The sequence below is a fragment of the Colias croceus genome, chromosome 19 (genome assembly GCF_905220415.1).
Source record: "Colias croceus chromosome 19, ilColCroc2.1".
Lineage (NCBI taxonomy): Eukaryota > Metazoa > Arthropoda > Insecta > Lepidoptera > Pieridae > Colias > Colias croceus.
This window is the reverse complement of record NC_059555.1, coordinates 5,153,801-5,158,586: the sequence shown is the minus strand read 5'-3', so window position 1 is coordinate 5,158,586 and position 4,786 is coordinate 5,153,801. Positions and strand designations below refer to the sequence as shown.

The 4,786-nt window shown below is 32.1% G+C and overlaps 2 non-coding genes across 2 annotated transcripts; one reads left to right on the top strand and one right to left on the bottom strand.

Annotated features, from left to right (window-relative positions):
- Positions 1-1,174: 1,174 nt before the first annotated feature.
- On the bottom strand, positions 1,175-1,252 carry Trnai-gau. The gene is given in 2 exon segments: positions 1,175-1,210; positions 1,216-1,252. It is a non-coding gene; the product is annotated as a tRNA-Ile (tRNA).
- Positions 1,253-2,498: 1,246 nt separating this feature from the next.
- On the top strand, positions 2,499-2,571 carry Trnaf-gaa. The gene has a single exon. It is a non-coding gene; the product is annotated as a tRNA-Phe (tRNA).
- The last annotated feature ends 2,215 nt before the right edge of the window (positions 2,572-4,786 follow it).

The following is a 4,786-nucleotide window of genomic DNA, read 5'->3' as shown; positions in this document are numbered from 1 at the left end:
TATGCCAATATCTAGTAAAATTGCTCTTTTGGTTTATATTTATAGAGTTTAAGCATCTCTTACCGAAAAATTGTATAAAGGCTGTTTTATATTGTAACTAGCGGTCCGCCCTGGCTTCGCCCGTGGTACATATTCACGTTTTCTCTACATAAGACCCATCCTCGTACTTCAAGGAATATAATAAAAAAAGAATTAAAGAAATCGGTTCAGCTGTTCTAAAGTTATGCGCTTACCAACACATTTTGGGATTCATTTTTATATTATAGATTTATATTTTTTAAATTAAAACGACAACTAAAAATGAGTTACCAAAAAATCTACTTTTGCTATTTGTATTGTACATAACATTTTAAATTTTTATTACCTACATTTTATACTTATTACCTAGATATATTAATCTTTGACAACAAAGAACTCTAGTACTGTTGCCGAATGACGTCACGACAGATTATGATTTCCTGATAGGTACGTAACAGCTAACAACCAGGGGTAGACGCAGACCAATTCTGATTAATCGCTCCTAATGTGAGAAAATCAACACCAACCAGTTTTATGAATATAATCGGCGGGACAAACAATTAAAGTACAGTTTAGTACCGTCGGGTGAATGATTTCTTCTATAATATATTTTTTGCTAAAATGTTAATTGCAATATCTGGGAAAATTATAAAATACTATGATTAATTAATAAATAATTATGTAACTTGAAAATCGATGATTGTTCTGATAGAATAAACATAGGTATCTTTATTACGTGTAGAGAATACAATAGATAACTACTAGCAACTAAGTAGGTGATAAAAACTGTAATGACTAATGCCATACAAGTTCTACTTACTAAGAGACACTGGTAAACCTTTTAAAGTTTTTAAATCTTTAAAAAATACTACTACTTTAATATTGTGCAGTACCTACCTATATGATAAAAAAATAATGCAATTGTTTACGCCTGCCCATAAAGTTACGCACTGTACCATAGTTGCTATTTCTCGGTTTCGATTTGGACAATCAACGCAATGAGATGTATAGTGTTATCAGGAACACGTGTGAAATGTTTTTTTTTTGTCGTAAGGAAAATGTAATAAAATATAAGAATAGAACGCTTTGATAATAATTAAATATTACGTGTACCTAAATGTAATTAAGTAGTCGTAAAAAAATGCAATAAAGAAATTGCCGAAACCCGGGATTGAACCGGGGACCTTTAGACCTTTAGATCAGTCTAACGCTCTCCCAACTGAGCTATTTCGGCGATGATAATTCTTTTCAATTATTATAAAATAACATTTGAATTACATGGGTGATGGGAAAGTGATAAATCTTTTCAGGACAAAAATAATAACATTATTATTTTTGTTATCATAACATCATTATATTTGAAATCACGTTGAAATAAATAAATTTACCTGAAAGCTTTGGCGAATAGCAACTAAAATGAGCGTGAATGTATGAATAAATTACTTTTATCCTGGTTTAGAAGATCACAGCCAGGACAAGCGAAATAATATAATGAATATAATATATTATGCTAATATGCTCAGTACTAATAAAGCAAATATAACTTATAAAGGCTTCTTGATGTTTTTGCAAGTATTCACAAGTGCCTACATCAGAAACATGAACGTATAAAAAAGGTTCAGATACAAATCTATATATTGTATAACGTAGATGTTCATAGTAATACAACACACTATAATTTGAGATATTGACCGCTGCGGTAGCTTGATTAAAAATTGGATAAAATTGCCAGTATAGCTAATACGTACCTTTTGTTTTTTATATATTGCCTCCATGGGTAAGATCTATTGGCTATATAGTAAAGCCGGGTTAAAGGTTACTAAATTTATTGTAATAAAAGTTTATAAACTTTGAGAACTTCTGTCTAAGCCGAAACTAAATATTGGGAATAGGTACTTACGCACAAAAAACGAAAATGTTTTCATTTTGCGTAAATATAAATGTAATAGCTTACTGAAGTCAACGACTTCAAACATTAGATTCGCGATTTAGGAATTACTTGAATACCTAGGCTATCGAAAAGGTAAAGGTGAGTTTTCCATGACAAAAGTATTAAACAGCTCTTGGTGATTAAACCATGAACAAATAACCAACGGTACACGAAATAAATGAGATAAATCATAAAACTATACATTCAAGTGGTTTTAATAATATGGGTTGAAATATGTTTAATTTACATGCTCTATGGTTGCTCCAACTTGGACAAATGAAAGGTTATAGAAAAAAATGTCCTTTCTCGGGTATCAAAATATCTCTATTCCAAATTTCATGCGAATTGGTTCAGTAGTTAAGGCGTAACAGACAGACAGACAGAGTTACTTTCGCATTTATAATATTAGTATGGATTTACGTTTCCACTTGTAATAATCTTCATGGCGGTCACAGGTCAACTGATTGATACCTACTGATATAGGTATTTAGTTGCATGAATTTGAATTTTTTGATAACAGATTGTTGATTTATAATTTAAAAACGTTATCATCGAAATAGCTCAGTTGGGAGAGCGTTAGACTGAAGATCTAAAGGTCCCCGGTTCAATCCCGGGTTTCGGCAAATTTTTTACTGCCTGTTCTATTTTTTTCTTAAAGACACATACATATTATTTTTCACCCATCAAATTTTTATAACTACCATCCTACTATTATGAAGGGGTTTCGGCAAATTTTTTACTGCCTGTTCTATTTTTTTCTTAAAGACACATACATATTATTTTTCACCCATCAAATTTTTATAACTACCATCCTACTATTATGAAGCGAGCTATTCATGAGCATTCATGAACATAGAAATACAAACGATGAAAAAACATAACCCTCCTTTTACGCAGTTGGGTGAAAAAATAACTTACACTTGACTTCCATGACGTAAAAATCATTGAAACATATCATTAGGCATGTCTAAAGTACACTTGCGTACATAATTGTCGGGACACGTGCGATGTAATGTACTTATTACATGCATGTTATTCGCAACATTGACAATTTTTACGACATCAAAAAAACTTGTAATATTAATCACTTACTTAGACCTATAATATGAAATATGTATGTAAAAGAAAGTGTTAGTTATACCTATTAAATGAATTATCATTTCACATTTTTGTTTGTTGGTAGGATCACGATTCGCAATAACAGTGTCATAATTATTATAAACTACAAAAAAATAAATTTTTAATTTTTTACCGTCAATAACGTGGTAAATACACCGTACATTTAACTTGAAAACACTAAATGACAACACATATAAATAACTAAGACAATTACTTTCCATTTACAATCTTACATAGATATATTCTCTCACCTTTCGTTCTTGACCTTATGGAATACAAACATGAACACAAAAAACAATAATGTCATACACCGCTACTTTCAATACACGATCGGATGCGCGCGCGCCGCCCACAACGCTTCCTGCGAATAACTTCCGCCCGATATAATCGTTTAAATTACTCGTATTATGTTATTATAGAGCCTGCGGTTAAGTCGATTTTTTGTCTCGATTATTCGATTAACTGTCTGCCACTACGTTGAATATAATCATTTGGTAACTGTGGTATCCGATTTTTTTTGATAATGTACACGGTTTTTAGAACACTTCTGCAGTTTACTATTTCTGTAATTTTATGTTGGTTAGATATAAGATTGTTTACTAATCCTGCAAAAGCTACGACCTATAGGTAATATTAATAAAATTGATTAAAAATGTCCAAACAAATTGTACTAAGTAGGTATATAATGAAATACGAACATAAGCAACATTTATTGATTCACTGAATAACTCGTTCAAGGAGTGCACTTCAATTTTGCAATATCCTCTTAAAATGTCTTTGACAGTCCTTATACAGAAATGAGATTAGGAAAAACAACAAAGGGCCCTAGTAATCGTAGAGCGATTAAAATTTCGTTTTCAAACACGAATGGGTCTGCCATATGCGCACGTCAGAGTCACCGCAGGGCGCCACCAACCCTCGAACAAATCTACCTTCATCCGTAACCATTGTACAAATCATCACAAGCAAACTTGCAACGTAACCCAAGGCAACAAAGCCGATAGTTCCGTATCTGAATTTACAATTAAGTTGAAACATTTCCACCGGTTGTATCTTAGTAATTGTATCCCGCGGTTTTAAAAGTTGCGAAATTTGTAGCAAAATTGAAGTTTGAACATGACGTCGAAAACGTTTAGGGTGCTTAGAGATGATAGAGTGTGTGTAAAACAACGGGCTACACAATATGTTATATTGTGACGTCACCGAATTTCAAAGGTAGGGTTAGATGCCTGCAGTAGGTACCAGGAAAGTTGAAAAAACAGCAGAGCTAACAGTTTTATTTTGTCTTTTTCAACTAGGTATCATTTTAGTCTAGACCTGTAGTTTTTGCAATCCTAATAAAATAAAGTAAATTCCTTCATAGCTAAAAAATGAAATATTTTGAAGATTTTACATGTGTGTTTAAGTCTAATATACATAGTTAAGTCTACAGAATACTAATTTATAATAAACGATGGTAAATAACGCAGTGACAACTTGGGCTAAAATTGGAATTTTCTTTTTCTATTTATTCAATGCAAATATCTAGGTATATATTTGCCAATATTATCTAATCTGTAACTCACGTCGCAAATTCAGAAACATTGCGCAAACACTAGCAATATCCAATAGCGATGTAACATAGCAATTTTGCGGTTAAACCAGTGTTTTCCTTATATTATGCATGGTTCATATCGACACCCAATCGGCTCGGAAAAAGTCCGACCACAGTCCACAGCT